Here is a 20,584-nt window from a genome sequence, read left to right on the forward strand (position 1 = left end):
AAAGGATGGGGGTAATCACATTAAACACAACCATCTTTAGATTCATCAGCCTGATAAGTATCTTTTCAAAGTTATTGAGAAAGCCATAATGGGACTTGCTCACATCAGTACAGTGGACTTACTTCAGTTAGATATGGAATAGTACAGTTTGGTAAGGGTAGATCCTACCTTTTAATTCTCATTGTGTTCTTTAAGAAGTAACACTAGCATTTTAGGGAGGATTAACAGTGCATGCTGCTTATCTAGACCTTGCTTTGGAATTTGAATCTATTTGTATAAATAAATAATTGGCAAATTAAATGAATTAAATATCAATCCATGCATAGTCCAATGGATGAACTAGTTAAGCAGCAGGGCAAAATATGTCTGGATAATGTCTTACCTGTCCATCCTACTAGGAGTTACATGTGGCATACCATAGGTTTTTGTAGAAGGACTGCTCATTTTCATGCTGCTATCACTAGACATAGTACAGAATAGTTGCTGAATAACTATATACACTGGTTGCAAACTGGGTAACATAATTACTTAAATAAAAATGGCAACATTTTCCAAGATGGTCCACAAAAATACATAACTGATGCAGCAGCCATTGCCTTGGTATGAGTGTCAATAAATATAGTGTCATTGGTAAAAAAAAAATAGAAGTTATGACTATAACATAAGATATTAAATCTGCTATCTGCTATTCATAAATTTGCTATTTATGCAAAGGACAAACCCAAGCTAATCAACACAAAAAGACACCCCTACAGATATTTGAAGAGAAATACAGGCAAAGGCATCCAGATATGGAAAATTTCACACAAAAAAAAATAAATAAATAAGATCACAAAGAGGGAATGTAGAAAAGAAAATCAGTAAAGTAGAAGTTATAAAAAGCTTGCAAAGTGGAGGATTTCGTGTAGAAAGTGTAACACAGGTTACATCACAGCATGATGGAACAGCAAGTCCTCAATGTAAGGAGAAACAGGAGGATCAGGAGACATCTGAAGAAGAAATATGGACATGATACATAAAATGAGATTTAATATGGTGTAATATCTATGCAAAGAAGAGATTTCTCCTTCATATGGGGATCCATTGCAATATTCTGCTGTGGTATAATGAGAGTTAGATTTTTCTGCACTAAATCCTTCACTTCACAGGTAATCCATAACTTCAGGTTCTATTTCTTTAACTTTTCCATTACTCCATTTGACTTCTCCATTACTAATCCTCTTTTCTACTTTTCCTCTGTTTTCTTATTTGCAAATTTTCCATATCCGGATGCCTTTGGCTATATTTCTCTTTAAAAAAATCTTTGTTTCTGTTCTTTTTGTATTACTTAGTTTTGCTTTCTCCTTTGCATAAATATTGCACCATATTAAATCTCTTTTTCTTTCCCATGTCCATATTTCTTCTTCTGATGTCTCCTGCCCCTTCTCTTTCTCCTAGTTGTTCCATCATGCTGTAATATAAACCGTGTTAAACTTTCTACACTAAATCCTTCATTTCACAGGTACTCCATAACTTCAGCTTCTATTTTAACTTCTGCTTTACTAATATTCTGTTCTTTATTCTCTCTTTGTGATTTTATTCTTTGTATAGTGAAATTTTACATATCTGGATGCTTTTGCCTGTATTTCTCTTCAAATATCTTTGTTGCTGCTTTTTTTTTGTATTCATTAATTTGCCTTTCTCCTTTGCATAAATCTTGCACCATATCAGATCCATTTTATTTCCCATGTCCATATTTCTTTCAAAAATCTCTAGATTTTGTTCTTTATATTTTTGCACTTCCTGAGTTGCTTCCTTTTCCAAATGGCCTAAGATTTCTTGGTCTATATAATGATTTTCATTAAAATGTTGTATTAATGAACATAAATTTGCAATTGAAGCTGGCAGTTTTTCCTTGTGGAAGTATTTTTCTTTCCTCTAATTTCTCTCTTATCTTTTTGTATATCTTCTGTGTGGAAAATCTGGGCTTCTTGTATAATAGTAACAACACCTAATTTCTTTCTTATCCTCAGTAGTCCATTCTGTTATCTTTATGACTCTTTTTTGGCCTGTCAATTGTTGCAATTTTTGTGGACTACTACTTCCTTCTAAAACAGGGAGGCAATCCTTCCCCTGTGCCAGGCCTAGCCCTATTGTAGGAATGTTTCGATGTCTTGAGGATTTTCTAGTTGTGGTACCATTGCACCTACCAGGACTGTGCACTTTTTTATCAGTGGTCTTGTGAACCCAGTTATATTTTTATATATTTTAATCCAATTCTGTCCATGGTATATGCTATGTAAAATACAGTCTATATAACAATGTGATCTTGATGAGATTTTGTGAAAAACAGGGTCCATTTCATGAAGGTACTCACCAAGACTTGAGGATGAATCCAATTACAGCAGAATTACCAATATTACTGTATTTTGCTTGCTGGTTTATCACCTGTCCATCCGGGGGTAGGAGAGATTCAAAGAATGAGGCAATGGTGTGGAAATGTCTTTCTAGTGTTTCACATCAGATGAATGTTAAGTAGTTGGCTAGTCAGTGCACTGCAGTTGTTCTTAACTGCGTTTGGAGGGGGTCACAGAATGAGGTCAATGGCATGGAAATGCCGTTCCGATGTTACAGATCTGATGAACATTAAATAGTTGGCTAGCCAGTATACTGCAGTCCTTCTTACAGTGGTACAGTGTATGCACTTCTTTCCCATGACATGGAGTGCCTGAACTATACACTATACATTGTAGGCAACAAACGGTTTGTTCAAACCACCTTCTTTAGGGGGCTGAGGCCATTTTTAAATTTCACATCAAGAAAGGAAAGCAGGTAAAGTTCAGCAACTGAAAACTGAAGGAGTCGAGTTTATGGTGATGGCAGAAATGTTGGAGAAGGGACTAATATAGCAGACATACTACAAAATAAACAGTTTACACAGGTAAACCTACAATAACATAATGAAATAGAGTGAGACTGTGAGGAGTCATTGAAGAGTTTCCTGAAATAAAAAAAGTACAGAGTAAAAGAAATGACCATGGGTAGGAAATAATTCTGAATGAACACAGTAATAAAACAAACATGGTGCTGCAGTCAAAAAGGATGTGTTGCCAGAGGGACTTATGGTGGACACTTATCAGTACTAGGGAATGAGGTGTTGTAAAACTATTAGTTTTAGTTGATCCTTTTTTGCTTGTGCTGTGTCAAATGTATTTTGTCTGCTGAACTGTTAATAAGCTGAGCTTTAAAATTAAAAAAAAACTTTCTAGATTTTATTTCCACAGTATTCCTTCTCCTAGACAATGCATACTGACAAGTGGTTATGCTGACTAATGACTTGGAGGGGGTAGACACAGTAGTCACTATGGAAAAGGCATTTTAGGCAGTGCTTAAATATACTGTTGGCTTGTCTGAAACCTCTAAATCATGAAAATGATAATCCCTGGGATTCATGAAGCTTGCGCCAGGCTCAGGCGTAGCATAGGCGGTATAATACCAAATATGGCCGCCGAGCGATTCAGGTACGATCCAATTCCACGTGCACTACCAGCGTATGCCAGATCTGCGCAGCCCTCAGCTCAGGTATGCTAATCATCCCATGCGCAGTACGGCACCATGCAAATGAAGGTACATATCGATTCATTAAGTGGTGCAGGCGTAGCGTAAGCCCACAGAAATGTAAACCAAAAAAAAGATTTACATTTTGCCAAACAGAACATCAGAGCTATGAAAGCGGACAAGACTCATGTATTACAAAGTTAACATATGCCAATGGCTAAATATACAGCCAATGGCATAAGAAAAGATGCACAACACCTAAAAAACAACATTTAATGTCATGTCCAACATAACGCAAAATACGACCACATGGCATGTGTGCACAAACGGGAACACAAGGAAAATATATACAAATGTCATAAAATCGCAATGTAATACAAATCATGATTTCATCATAATACTCAATGGTATGCATGGTACACCACAACCAAGCTGCAAGGGTTGCTAAGGGTCTGTGACAGTGTTCAGCACGGTAACTATGAATTAGTAGTCAATGCTATGCAAATGAGGCATGTAATAGTGAATCGCAAACATCCCACCAGACTAAAGATACACCATACGGCGCAGTGCTACAACACCGAGGAGTGGTTTGGAGGTATACATGACATAAGCAGTGGGGTGTGCCACCATAGCTGTAAGCACATTGGAGCAATGCAAATCCAGCCTGCCCATTGCCGCAGGATAGTGGTGGGGATATAGGTATAGCATTGTTTAGCTGAGAGCACATATGGTGCCCGAAAGCGCATGTGTACTTGGATGAAAACATGCCCGAAACCGGTAAGCGGACGCACGCGCTGTGCACCATAGCTCAAACAGGAAGGTTAGGGGAAGAAAATAAGGAAATGCCGCAGTAGGGTAATTGGAGTACAACTGAGCAATTAACACCTATTAACTCACAGTGGGCAATCAACGGCAGTTAACAAGTCTGCTCGCAGTAACCTGCAGAACAGGATAGGGGAGGTGTCAGATTGCAAAGACAAGAGAACTGTCATAGCAGAGCAAAGCAAACCTGCAGTAGATCAGCCATAGAACACATTTCGCAAGATAAGCCAGGTTTTGGAAAGTACAAATGAAAGCAGGATGCATGCCAGAAAATGGGAGGGGAAATGTTAAGAAATGTTAAGGGAAGGGCAAGAGGTAATCCACGGCAGCTAAATGTAATTCAACACCAAAGGCACCACAATAGCAGTACCTGTGGTAAAACACATAAGATACCCTGTAGCTCCGAATGTACATACACACCCTATGACATCATCAGTGTTCACAGCACAATAGTATAAAGTGTGAAGGCACCTCACACACACCTGTGTATTCCCAAACACTGCACCATCAGTGTAAACAGATGGGGAACTTTTACAATGTACATGTTGGGAGCTGCCATAGCTGTGATTCATCACCATGTGTTAGAGACTAAAGGTGTTGTGGAGGATGATGCTGACAACCACCGCAGGCCCCGGAGGAGAAGAGTGTTCAGACCAAGGGTATCCTACCAGGGGTTACATGATCTGGAGATAGTAGAGCATTACAGGGTGGACAGTGACATCTTACAGCAAATAGTTGAGCTGTGCCGGCCACGCCTGAGATCCAGAAACAACAGAGGGGAACCCATCCCAGTGGACACGAAGGTATGTGTAAGCTTGCAAATACTAGCCACAGGTACCTTTCAAAGGCCAACTGGAGATATAATGGGGATCTCACAGGCATCAGCATCCAGGGTACTACACCAGTTCCTGGATGCCATGTTACCACATGCCAATGAGCATATATACTTCCTCCAAACTCAGGTGGAGTTGGCCAGCAATATGCGTCTCTTCCACCATGTGGCACACTACCCGGAGGTACTGGGTGCGATAGACTGCACGCACATACATATCAAGTCACCACCTGGTGAGAATGGTAGGCGCTACATAAACCGCAAGGGATACCACTCCATCAACTGCCAGGTCATGTGCAATGCCTAGGGGATTATCATGGATGTGTGTGCTGGCAGCCCTGGAAGCTACCATGACTCCCGCATCTGGCATGCCTCACGGCTGTATCAGGTATTTGTCAGGGGGGACATCCCACATGGCCACCTTGTGGGGGATGCTGGCTATGCACTGGAGCCGTGGATGATGACTCCCATCAGAAATGCACACACACCCATGCAAGAACACCATAATGAGGCACACGCACAAACCAGAATCATCATAGAGTGTGTGTTTGAGATGCTGAAATCACGGTTCCGTTGCTTGGACATATCTGGTGGAGCCTTGCAGTGTGACTGCCTACAGAGTCACCTATGACTGGTGTGTTGGGTATGTTATAACACCCTATTGGCTATTGTTGATGGGCACACATGAGTCTGGGCTATAATTGATTGGTGTTGTGTTTGGTGATGGGGGCTGTGTCTGTTGCCTACACAGAGAGTATGGAGAGGTTCTGCAAATGTCATAGTCATACTATGTGTGGCCTGTGGTGGTGGAGATCTAGTGAGACTATGTGATGAGTGGGATGCATTGCAAATGTTTAACATCCCCACATGAATGTCAGGTTCAGTCTGGGTTGGTGAGAGCATTACCCCCAGCATGGCTACATATGTGCATCTCCCTCAGGCTGTAGTGCCGTATGTTGGGAGGTGAGCATTGACTGTGTACATGAGACAATTGTTCTATTGCCTTATGTTTACCATATTCATCATATAGACAGGCAATAACACTGGTAAGGGACACTTGGACATGCCTGTATATTCAACCATGTCTCACAAGATATGTGAGGTACATGTGTACAACAGCTGTTGTACTGTAAGCAAGCTGGAAATGTAAGGACAGACAGTGTACTTGTAAGAATGAGTTGGAATGGGTGCTATAGTAATTAGTAGCTCATGAAGTGCTTACATGGTCTGAACAAGTGCTGAGCATGAATATGCAATACAGATAGGGTGTTGGATAATATAAACCCACTGCAACCCACAAGTGGAGACGCCAGTCATAATTGGAGGCACTGCACTATTACCCTGCTGAGTATGGTCTGCAAGTCTATGAACCTTTATCAACGTAGATGTTAGCAGTACAGATGTAGATGACAGTATGGATGATTTCACACTGCATAGCATACCTGTGACAGGTCATAGGACATCATCACCCATACTGTGTTCCAGCTACTCTGAGTATACTAGATGTACCTTCATATGTCACAGGAGTGTTCTACCAGTGGCCTGTTGACAGAAGCAACACTACAAAAGGTGTCTGAGTGACATGTGCATATCATACCAGTGGCAGCTACAGTAAAACATGGTTAATGTTTTGTACTCCCCCCTCATTGTAGCCCATACCACACAGACAAATTGGAGGCATCTGCGTATGTAAGGATGTGAATGGCCATGACCTAGAAGCAATAGCTGTCTCAGTGTTGTGGACAACATACAGAATGGGCTTTGTGGGTGAGGTGCATGACATATGTGCACAGTCTGACAGCTGCTAATAGCATTGTCACCGCTAGGTGAATACCCTGTACCCATTAACTGCCACCTAGCAGCGGTCAACATTATGGACACTGTGTGTAAGGCATCGTGCTGTGCAGTTCACCTCCCTGAGCTGGTGATGTCTCCAGGCCTATTAGGTAGTCATATGAGGCACCCATGTCATGACAGGTTTCCAACCATGAGCATGGAGATCATTGGACAGGCATAATCAGCACTCAGGTGACCAATATTGGATCACATATCACCTTTAAGGGGCATTGGCCATGCGTGGATGGGCAATACCAGCCTTCACAATCCTCACCTCCACTATGCAACATGCTGGCTACCTTGCATAAAGACATGTGCTACACCGTGATGCTGGACATGCTACACGTACATATCCTGATCTGAAAGACATATGTCATGGACAGCCACCGTCCTACTACAAGGATCGCCACATGCTGGACAGATCCTTGTGCCATACATGTTACATACTCCTGCCATACCATGCAACCCTGTCCATCAAAGCTGCACATGTCATCTCTGTCATACATGGTGCGATCACCGCATGGTAGATATATCATTATCTGTCTGGATCAGTAATGTGACACTGATGCACCTGGCGGTGGCAAAATGGCTGTCGGATACAGCTAGAAAACCTTGCCCGTACATGCTATAGTTGATAACCATCCCTGCAAATAACGTCCGGCTAGCCATTGTCCCATGTTTATCACATGTGCAACACAGGTGGTACATGACAGGATGTTGAACTGCTGTACAGTGCCGTGTAGATGTATATGGCAAAACACATGCATGTCAAGGTTTCCGTGCACATGTGTGCATTGTCACTGCTCATGTCCATTAAGGCAGTGTATGTGTTGATATGTGACATATACACAGCATCAAGGTCAACAGCATTACTGTGGACACATCCAGGTATGTGCTGATAGGTAAGAACACCAGTACAGGAAAACAGACATGCCCACATCAAGACAGCATTCACATGGAGTATGAGCAATGTAATGAAGTGACACACATATATGGCGATGATATCCAATGCACAACGGGTGTTACATGTGTGTGACACAAACATGTCAGTCGTGTCAGTGTCATGACGATTTGCAAAGATAACTGTTCATATGTACTAGATTTAATACAAATGTAGGTGCAGCTGTATCTCTGTACATCTCTGTGATACTGTGACCTGTCTCCATCATTATCTCTTCCAGATAATGCCTCATTCACGCCTGCCAGCGTATAGCCACCTGGAGGATGATGTCCTCATACCGTACCTCCATGATAACTATGAGGTGTTGTTCAGCCATGTGCCACAGCATGCCCAGCAGCGGGACAACCTGTGGCAGGAACTTCGCAGGAGGGTTAATGATGTGGGTGGCCATAACCGCACCTACCAGCAGGTGTGCAGACACTGCACGGACCTGATACGACATGCGAAACAGCAAGCCAATGCAATCACCAGGGAACAGGTGGTGGGCCACCAACCCAGCCCCCACTCACACCCACCGAGAAGCTACTGGCCAGCCTGGGGACACCCTCAGAACAGCATCCACAAACACTAGCTGCCATCGTGGAGGTGGGTGTCTCCCAACCACCGAGCCTGGAGTTGCCTGGTAAGTCACTACTGCACATATGACTATTATATCCCATTTAGTTGCATGTGTCACTGTACAATATGTAATGCAACATCATATGCAAGGTATGTTTACACACATGCTGCATACTATAGTATGCTACCCTGTGTATGCACACATGTGCATACTGTATGCTATTGTACAGGCGAATGTGTTAACATGCACAGTGCACCCTGTAGCTGTCATACAGTCATGGATAATGTTCAAACTGCTGTGTCACCCCTATACAGGTACCTCTGGCGTGCCGCACAGACATCAGTCTGTTGCAGGTGAGACAGTTATCAGTATCAGGCATGTTAATGCATAGATCTATTCACCATGTGGCCAGTTGACACATATACACATAATGTATGGTCCAGTCACGATATACAGGTCGCATCTGTCATCAATCACACTGGCTACCCATGTGCAATATATGCAAACTAAATGAAACACCGACATGAAACCACAGTATCTGTCATTGCTAGATGTGTGGACAGCTGTGCATACAATGGTGGAGGTGTTGTTCAATGTCGGTATATGTAGTATACATTGGAACTACACATATGTGGTACGCAAACAGTACCACACAGTGAGCTGGGATATGGGCAGCCCACAGGATTCACCATTGTGTAATATGCCCCTGCAATGGGTGCACACATTGTGATGTGCCATCTGACATGTCCCAGACATGTAGTGTTCTGGCTGCAATATTGTCTCACTATCCCATAATACATACCCGACATACCAAACATACAACCCTTTGTCTGCATAACCCTGTGGACAGTGACGTATCTGACATCTATGGGTGTATGTCATATGGGACAACACAGACATGTGAGATAGATGGCCATCACAAACATTTGGCCAACACATGTTCACACATGGCCATGGAGGATGGCCAGAGACATGTAGCAACACACAGTAGATGAGATGTGTATACACCCTGTTGCACATTGTCCACACATGGTCCAACTATAGCCTTTGTTGAATGGTTTTATAGTTGATGTGGAACACTGGACATCCTAAAAGCCTGTGAACAGCTTGTGGAGGTGTCACTTAATTCGACCATATAAGATGTGTTGAACATCATGACTGTGTCATAGCATGACAGTAGTTACCTGTACAGCTTCCACAGACATAGACACCACATCAGGCCACAGATACCGTACATTTCCCTTGCTGCTGTTGGACATCACAGTCAGCCATGCACCTTGTGTGTGTGGTACATAAATGTCATGTGGGACATGGCGTATTGACAAGTCTGCCATGTGTGGACATGGTTGCCAGGCAGCTAAGACATTTTAGTAGTTGTGCAGGGGTGTCATCCGTAGGTCATACAGTGACCTGTCACATGACACAGCATGGTTTAGTGTGTATACACCTCAGCGACGTGGGTCACAATCCACAGTAGTTATGTAATGTGTATGCACGCAGTCATGGCTATGCACTGTGTGTGTATTCAACACTGTATAACAATATAGATTCCTCATGATGCCATGCAATGGCACAGTGTCTGTACTTCACACTGTATAGCAATGTAGATGCCTCATACTACCCTTCAATGCTCATGCACATCTACTAAAAGTGCATTCTATCTGTAGAGCATACAGACAACACTGCAATGTGATACCCATTACACCGCTGTACATGTGTCAGGACACCATTGTGTCAGACATGTATGCATGTCAATGCACACGTCAGCAGATTACATGTCATACTACATGTTAATGTCAAGGTCACATCAGCCATGTGTACTGTTAACCTGTGCTGGTCCACATGGTGTATCACAGGGATGCATGCTTACTACCATGATTGTGTGAACTGCATGGCTTCTGATATGACACCTGCTTGCTGTTGTGTGCAACCCAGGGATGTATGCTAACTACCACTATTAATGTCTGAGCTGCATGCCGTCTGTTGTATCACATGCATGCTGCATGCCGTCTGTCAAATCACATGCATGGTCTGTCTGTGTGTCTGTGTGTCTGTGTCTGTATCTCTGTCTGTGTGTCTGTCTGTCTGTGTCTGTGTCTGTGTTCTCTGTCTGTCTGTGTCTCTGTCTGTCTGTGTGTCTATTGTAATGTAGAGTCTTTCTTTGCATTCACAGGTGATGTAGGTGCATTACCCTCCTGCGGTCCATCTGATGTTAGTGATTCTAGCAGTGATGAACCATATGCATGAGGTACAGGCAGGGTTGTCAGGGGCTGAATCTGTGCCAATGGTTGCCATCCCAGCTATGTCCCCCTCTTCCCCGCACACAGTTCTCATGCCAACACATACCCCACCACCAGTGGCCATAGAGGAAGGACAGTCAGCGTGTGTTAGCTTGGAACAGGAATGTGTGGTGGCTACAGAAGGTGTGTCTTCACACCATGGTGTCAGTGTAATGATTGCAGATGTGCCACACAGGCATGTGGCCAGTGCTGCTCATAGGAGGACCTCTGGCAGACATGCACCTGCAGGACAGAGCGCAGCAGCTGGTGTCACCAGATGCATGTTTCAGACTGTAATGGCGGCACAGGCACATGCTGAACAGCAGAACAGAGAAGGGCAGAGACTTCAGAGGGCTGCTATCCATTCTTTAAATGACAACATCCAGACATTGGCAAATGCTCAACAGCAGATTGCTGATGTTCTGGACAGATGATTGGGTGACATTGTTGGAATCCTTGACCGTGGCATGGCAATCCGCGAGCATGAGCTGTCTGTGCTGGAACATCTGGTAGGAGTGAGGTGTAGGCCACGTGGACGTAGGCCAGCTACACCACCTGGTGCAGGTCAACGTGAATGAGCTCCCTCACATGCCCGCTCCCACAGTGCTTTTAGCAGTACAGCTGGTGCTGCGCTGTCCACACCAGGACACAGCAGGCCACGTGGACATGGCCCTGGATGTTCCCAGCGGGGACACGGTTTCAGTGGACATGTGTAATCGGACAGTAGCCAATCTGTACCTCTGCCTAGTAGTGCCCGTGCAACCCCTGACAGGCACAGGTCACATGGCCATGGCCGGACACAGTGAGCTGTACATCCTGGTCTGTACAAGCTGGAGCTGTCAATAATACCCCTGTGTAGGCTGGACACATGGCAGAACTGTGTGCACACATACACGCACACAGCAAAAACATCAGTAGGGCACCGCAACACCCACATGCATAACAACCACACATGTCCAATCAGATCACTGGCCCTAACCCACACACATGATGTCATCCACTGGTGCAGCCTATGCCCCTGGCAAGCATTATCACCCTGTGCATATGATGATGCCTGTGCCGCATCCCTGTCATCCACACCATCGGTGCAGGGACATACTTATATGGTCTGATGCACAGGGTGAACAGAATAGTGAGATAAGTGTATATTACATTTGTTGTGTACTGTTGACATGCACCAGACATACCATGTAGTACAGGTTTAGAATGCATTGTTATATGTTCACAGTATGTGTCTTGGTAACAACAGTAACAGCATGTTGGTAATTATGCCCTGCTTCCCTCCTTAAGGTCTAATTGCATGTGCCATTATGTTACAGTGTTTGCAGTTAGAGTGCATTGTTGTATGTTCACAGTATGTGTCTTGGTAACAACAGTAACAGCATGTTGGTAATGATGCCCTGCTTCCCTCCTTAAGGTCTAATTGCATGTGCCAATAAGTAGCAGTGTTTGCAGTTTCCCATGTGTAAATGTGAAGTACTCACAGGCATGTATGGCAATACCAGCATGCTATACATAGCCTCAACCTCACTGTTAGAAAGGCTACCATTCCACAGATGTCCACACATCTACTGATCCAGAAGCATGTGAGCTGTTTAATAGGCTACAGTGGCTAGAGACGTGACATCCATATCAGATCCCATCACGGGTATAGTGACATGGTGCGGGGGGTTTACACAGCGGTCTGGCTGATGTCAACATTAGAGACCGGTTGATAGCATGAGGCCTCACTGTGTAGCAGTAATACACTGTCACATTACAGGATGAGAACATGCACAGACACACAGAAACACACAGTAACATGCCCACACTCACGGGGTCAACACCACTATAACGCACACTCGATAGTGTTGAGGTGAGGACACCTGCCTATGTGGTAATCACCTTCACAGTACTGTGCACCCACACGACGCGACATAGAGAATGAACATGTACAGGTAGCCAGTAAGGCTGACACCGATGGCATCAACAGGGTAGTAGACTGCATCACCATGAGGGGTTAGGGATCCTGTCTTTTCTGTATGGTAGCATACACCCTCACTCCATGCACCAGACAGCCATACACACACACACACACACACACACACACACACACACACACACACACACACACACTGTGAAGTCCACAAATGTCATTCACATACAGATAGCTGACGTGTGTGATACACACACCACCCCTGCCTACGTCTTGCTTTCTACACTGCAGTATGTACAGATCTCTACAACAGTGTACAGGGGTGTGTAACAATTGGGATGTATTCCCCACCATACGTGGCATATATGGTCACACAAGCAAACACACATGGCAGTACCGTGAATCATACACCTGCTATATGATGATATGTCTGACAGACATGCAGCAGTATTGGCCGCATTATGTGTACTAATGCTGCCTTCGGCAATTGTTCTGCTATATGCACATGGGAGGACGTAAGTGTTACAGGTGTCACATGATTTACAGTCAGTAACACCCTGACCACTGTGTAGGTTGTATGTCTTCACCTTCAAGTAACAGTAACATAGCGTACTGTTTGCACATGTCATGGTAGGACGGCTTGTGACACACCTGTGAGCTGTCTTCAGCAAACATCCATCTGCAAAGTGGACCACCACTTTATGTACACACATCCATCCATACCTGATGTACATCCTACCGTACTGTCAGTATTTCACCATATACAGGTGTCAATGATGGGGCGGCATTGCAACTGCATGTTGTAGTTATACACAGATGAACGAGATACATCAGCTACTGCACATGCATGGTAGCTGAATGCACACCACTACATGTACATGTGTGTTGGTCCTACATTCCTGTCATGTAGCCAAGTTTGTATGCATTGCAATTGGTGGACATGTGTGTTGACATACATGACACATGGACTGTTATATGATATGATGGTTGTCATGGGTAACTAGTACAGAGGGAATGTTACCTCAGTCAACATTGCTACCTTATGTCCTGTTAGCAGTCAGCCATGGACCTACCTTCCATGTGCATGCGTGTGATTGCTTTAGCCACTTGTCTGCACAGAGGACAGCAAAAGCTATGCTATGTACATATGTGTTGTGTGTGTGTGGGCCATGTACATATCCACGGCAATTACATGTATGTCATATCCAAACATGAGTGTTTTTCAGTGTATAGTGACAGTCATCTGTTACAGCTGTGTAAGACCCAGGGCCCCTGTTATATGTAGAGCTGACCTGGTTATGAACAGTGGTATCATTGCATTGCATACCACATGATGGAACCCTGTCAGTACATGTGTAGTCTGCACAGTTGCTGTAAATCTATGTACAGTCCACTGGTCATGAGTAACATGGTGTTGTAGTAATGTATGGATGTGTTTTGCTGGTCCAAGGACATGGTGATGTCTGAGGGCTACATAGTAGAATGCGGCATTTACCACTGTGATCTGCACCTGAGACATCTGTGATGGCTCTTGAGTGTGTACTGGTCAGTACATGTGAGTGGCCTTCATGTACATGGGGACAGTAACACCTGGAGCGGTCCGTCACGGTCTTATGGCCCACGTCTGTAAATGAGGTATACGGTGGTAGTGCTATTGTGGACAACTGTGCCATATGCCAGGTGTTCCTCACTGCAGAGATGTCTGTATTCCCCATTGTTGGATCTGGATTGTCAGCTGTGATTACGAATGCTACACATCTAGCACTGACGACCGGTGTCAGATATATGTAGTGCAGTGTTCATGCTAACAGTGTTCACTATCGACACACTGTGCCCTTCCGTGTTTAGAATCCATGTGCATACAAGACAGCCCTTCACTACTGCTAAGTGTGTGAGCATTCCCAGTACGCCGTTGTGTAGCTGGACACACAGTACATTCCAAACGGACATGTGCTACTAAGTGTGTGAGCATGCCCAGTGACACCTTGTGTCGGTTATGTGCCTCTGTGTATGGGCATGACCATTGAAATCCTGTATAGCGATAGTGGTCATCCAGGCAACAGATGTCCATACCCCATGTCAGGATATATTCCTACATTGAACACACTGGTTGACTGTCTTGAAGGGTGCACTGTCTGTGGCACATCTCATATCTATGTAGTGTTGTAATAGTGCTCTGTAGATAGGCAGTTGTCCTGCTCACACCACTGCCATGTGTTTGTCTCCGTCTACCTTGGGACAGTAATATGCTTTTAGACTGCTGACTCCCCATACATTCCCTATCAGCATCTTTGCCTTTGCTGATGATGTAATCCACCTTGAAGTATGCCTCTGGGAGTGCTGTGTTCCAGTAATCTCGGTAGCGCGTTCTGTAACTGCATATTGCTGTAGTGTGATAAGGTAGTTAGGTGTATGTTCGACTCCCAGCCCTGCCAAGTGTGTGTGTGTGTGTGTGTGTGTGTGTGTGTGTGTGTGTGTGTGTGTGTGTGTGTGTGTGTGTGTGTGTGTGTGTGTGTGTGTGTGTGTTTTTCCAGCTGCCTGGGAACAGACTGATGTTTAAAGACAGCTCACTCTCCGTACACTCCCTATCGGCGTCTTTGCCTTTGCTGATGATGTCACCCACCCAGTAGTATGCCTCTGGGAGTGCGGTGATGCTGAAATTCGGTAGCGCATTCTGTTACTGCGTAATGCTGTAGTGTGGCAGCTCGATTCCAAGGCATGGCAGGTGTGTGTGTTTGGCAGTTATACCCTATGTGTTGGTATCTGTGGGTGGCTAGCTGCGGGATGTGTTCAGTGTGTTTTGTTGCTGACCTATATAGTGTCCACAGCCCGCATATTCTGCCAAGACACTGGGTTGTCAACACATACATTCACCAATAGGTCTGGTGAGTAAATGTCAGCAGCCCTACTCTTACCTTTAATACAGTCTGACCCGTTTGTTGCAACAAAACACACATGCCTTCATAGTAACAACACTACATGATGCAGGTGGCACATATAGTTTCCTTTTCATTCCTGTCTAATGCTTTGCTGCCATGTGGTCCGCTGTTGTGATATAAATGCAATATCTACATATATGTGTACATGTATATGTGTATATGTGTATATATATATATATATATATATATATATATATATATATATATATATATATATATATCTATGTATATATGTATACATATAATATATATGATATATGTAGATATAGATATAGAGATAGACATAGATATAAACATATATGTCTGAATGTTTGTGCCGGATTTTCTGTACGTGATGACCTGGGATGTATGTATATCTAACGACAACTCTAAAACACACCAAACATTTTATTGCAAAGCTTTCGGGTCTACACCCTTCATCAGTACAAATCAATTAAATGTATTCAATATTTAAATAGGAGATACAAATAAGTCATATGCTTCAGCCTACCTATCACACTAATTAACAATCAAAACTTAAAGGGACCTTTTAAATAAAATATAGTATATAATATAATACTTTCCTTAAATATATTTAAAACAATTATTACATAAAACTATGCATTTTTATTATTTCAAGACATATTACATACATAAATACATATAATAATGCACACAATATGTACATATAGAATGCATATTAATACACATACAGACACACACACACACATACGCACACACACACACACACACACACACACACACACACACACACACACACACACACACACACACACACACTCTCACTCTCACCTACCATATTATAAAACTAAACTATATCTTCTCCCTTCGTCTTTTCATTAACACTGGTTTTAAACTAACAGTATTATTCAAGCCAGGACTCGTATCAGCCTGTAGTCTAATGATCCATTCATATTCTTTTAACTCCAACAGATTATTCATATCACCTTTCCTTATACTCATTTGCACTATATCCAATGCCCTAAATTTAAATTTATGTTGTTCACCCTTATCCAAAATATGCTTACTCAGGGCATTTGTTTCTACTTTCCTTCTTATTTCCGATTTATGTTCTACAATCCTTTCTTTCAGCTTTCTAGTCATCTTACCTACATAAAATGATACACAAGATGTGCAGGTAGCCAAATAGACCACTTGCATCACATTACAAGATGTCAAAACTTTTGAAACATAAACTTCTCCCATTATGGGGTGCTTGAATAAGCTATCACCCTCATATAGGTCATTACAGCAGGAGCAATTATAACATTTTCTTGTTCCTACTGCATACCCCACTATTTCAGATTTTAATTTAAAGTCATTATAACAAAGCTTTTGTTTTAATGTTTCCGAATTTCTGTACGCATAACTTGGTTTGTCACCCACTATAGTCCTTATTTCAGGCATAGCTAATAAAATAGGCCAATTTTTCTCTATTATTTTACGTACATTATTTGTATTTAAATTATACGCAGTGAGGTATCTAACTATTTTGCCATCCTTACATGTATCTCTTTCATCCTTCTCTAATCCCCCTCTTAAGATGGGTTTATATTTATCCCTCCTTTCTTCCAGCACCTCCTCAAAAACCCTATTTACAATTCGTTCTGAATAACCACTTCTTTGAAACTCCTGCAGCATAATTCTAGCTTGTTCTATAAAATGATTATCAACTGTGTTTAGTTTACTCATTCTTATTAGTTGTGCCTTCACTATTCCTTTAAAAGTATGTGGAGCATGCATACTACTCCTACTTATGTACCTCAGGGAATCCACTTCCTTCCTATACACCATAGACTCTAACCTATTTCCGTTTTTAAATAAATGTACATCCAAATATTTTATATCTTGATTGATGCCTCCATCTTAAATTTTAGAAATTCAGTGGATGCATTCAAATACTGTATATAATGTTCAAGTTCTAATTATATTATATACTATATTTTATTTAAAAGGTCCCTTTAGGTTTTGATTGTTAATTAGTGTGATAGGTAGGCTGAAGCATATGACTTATTTGTATCTCCTATTTAAATACTGAATACATATAATTGATTTGTACTGATGAAGGGTGTAGACCCGAAAGCTTTGGAATAAAGTGTTTGGTGTGTTTTAGAGTTGTCATTGGATATATTGAGCAGTGACACCATTGTTTTTTAGATGTATGTATGTATATCTGCCATGGCATAGTCGTAATGCACATTGTCTGTTGTGTGCAGGGTCCCGGGTTGTAGTCATGTAGACCCCGGTTATTTTGTTGCTGGGAAGACCATGGGACATCGGATATGGTGATAGTAAGGCACCTGTTACCAGTTGTGTACGGATCTGAGTGACACTAACCAGTGGTTATTAATGTGGAGGTTCGGTATGGGTCATATAACTATTCATTAGAAGAATATACTATGCAGATGAGGTTGACAATAGTGTATCCCATTTATCCCCAGGGTGTGATGCAGATCCCTGGAGTGTATGTGTGTAGTTAGCTGGGTGCAGGGCTTGAATATAGTTGACAGCATGGGAGGTGGGGGTCAAGCATACTGTACGTACATTGCAGAACTGTGCCTCGGGAGTGCTCCTGCCTTAGCATGCCTAAGCAAGGGGATCCACTTCCTTCCTATACACCATAGACTCTAACCTATTTCTGTTTTTAAATAAATGTACATCCAAATATTTTATATCTTGATGTGATGCCTCCATCTTAAATTTTAGAAATTCAGTGGATGCATTCAAATACTGTATATAATGTTCAAGTTCTAATTATATTATATACTATATTTTATTTAAAAGGTCCCTTTAAGTTTTGATTGTTAATTAGTGTGATAGGTAGGCTGAAGCATGTGACTTATTTGTATCTCCTATTTAAATACTGAATACATTTAATTGATTTGTACTGATGAAGGGTGTAGACCCGAAAGCTTTGCAATAAAGTGTTTGGTGTGTTTTAGAGTTGTTGTTGGATATATTGAGCAGTGACACCATTGTTTTTTAGATGTATGTATATCTGCCATGGCGTAGTCGTAATGCACATTGTCTGTTGTGTGCAGGGTCCCGGGTTGTAGTCATGTAGACCCCGGTTATTTTGTTGCTGGGAAGACCATGGGACATCGGATATGGTGATAGTAAGGCACCTGTTACCAGTTGTGTACGGATCTGAGTGACACTAACCAGTGGTTATTAATGTGGAGGTTCGGTATGGGTCATATAACTATTTATTAGAAGAATATACTATTCAGATGAGGTTGACAATAGTGTATCCCATTTATCCCCAGGGCGTGATGCAGATCCCTGGAGTGAATGTGTGTAGTTAGCCGGGTGCAGGGCTTGAATATAGTTGATAGCATGGGAGGGGGGTCAAGCATACTGTACGTACATTGCAGAACTGTGCCTCGGGAGTGCTCCTGCCTTAGCACGCCTAAGCTAGGGGTGTGTCTATACCTGCCTGGTGACATTGGGAGGGACAAAAGCAGTGGTGGGGTAGTCAGGGTGTACAGGCTGCACAAACAGGTGATGATCAGCACAATCAGCAGATGACATGGCCAGCCCGCACCTGAACAGTACGGTAATGTGAGCAAGCAGCATACACACAGGTTTCTTCCGCACTCTACACCACCGGTGTATACCTGCGGGGACATTTCACAACACAGTCCAACCAAATGAGAAGGGCTGCAGCAGGCAACATAGACCAACATGTGCAGGAGGCTGAGGGCAGTGAGGATGTGTATGCTGCCGAACAACCCTTACTGGGGTGACATAAGACTTTATAGACCCAGGGTGACTTACCAAGGGCTACATGAGCTGGGGATGGTGGAGCACTATGGGGTGAACAGAGACCTCCTACAGCGGCTTGTTGACCTGTGCCTGCCACACCTGACACATCAAACAGGCCAAGGGAAACCCATCACAGTGGATGCCACGGTATGTGTTGGCCTAGGTATACTAGCCACAGGTACCTCACACAGCACAACTGGGGATATCATGGGGATCTCACAGGCATCTGTATCCAGAGTATTGCACCAGTTCACAGATGCCATGTCAACACATGCTAGTGAGCACGTACATGTCCTCAACACACGTGATTAGTAGACCAGCAATATGCATCTCTTCAACCACATGGATGACTACCCTGGGGTACTGGGTGCTATAGCCTGCACACACGTGCACATCAAAGCACCACCCGGTGAGTGGGATAGGGCCTACAGTCACTGCAGGGGCATACCCTCCAACAGCTAGGCCATATGCGATGGCCAGGGCATTAGATTGAATGTGTGTGCTGTCTGCCCTGGAAGCTATGATGATTCTGATATATGGCTTCTGACACAGCTGTACCACACCTTTGCCAATATGGACATCCCCTACAGTCTCCTAGTGGGGGATGCTGGGTAACCACTGGTGTCGTGGCTGATGACACCCATCAGCAATGCATACATACCTGAACACTCACACCATAATGAGGCGGATGCACAGGCAAGACATATAATTGAGCATGTGTTTGGGATGCTCAGTTCACGGTTCTGGTATCTGGACACATCTGGTGGAGCCCTGCAGTATTCACTAGCTACATGTACACAATTTGTTATGGAATTTGCTATGTTACACAATCTGATCCTGCAGTAACAGTTGCAGTAGGAACAGCATGGGGCAGGGCCACATGGCCCAACACCACTGCCAAGGCCTGTACAGACACAGTGTGACTTGGCAAAGGAACTACCTGAGCAGGGCCCAGTCAGCGAAAGGCCATGCACAGTATGACCTGCCCTTGGCAAAGAGGCAACACAAGGCATATGCACTGACACAGTAGGTACCCATGGATTTCCCCTCTCTGACCCGCACACAGTACAATGGATGCCAAACATGACACTACCTGTGCTCAGCCATGTATAGGAGGTGCACTGTGTGCATCCGACATA

General features: G+C 43.4%; 1 protein-coding gene across 5 annotated transcripts in view; it reads left to right on the forward strand.

The window, feature by feature from the left end:
• The window catches only part of DRP2 (dystrophin related protein 2), a 4,029,288-nt gene that overhangs the window by 3,265,849 nt on the left and 742,855 nt on the right, over positions 1–20,584 (forward strand). The window lies entirely within an intron of this gene.

Source organism: Protopterus annectens, chromosome 15.part0, assembly GCF_019279795.1.
Source record: "Protopterus annectens isolate FY-2018-M chromosome 15.part0, PAN1.0, whole genome shotgun sequence".
Taxonomy (NCBI): domain Eukaryota; kingdom Metazoa; phylum Chordata; order Ceratodontiformes; family Protopteridae; genus Protopterus; species Protopterus annectens.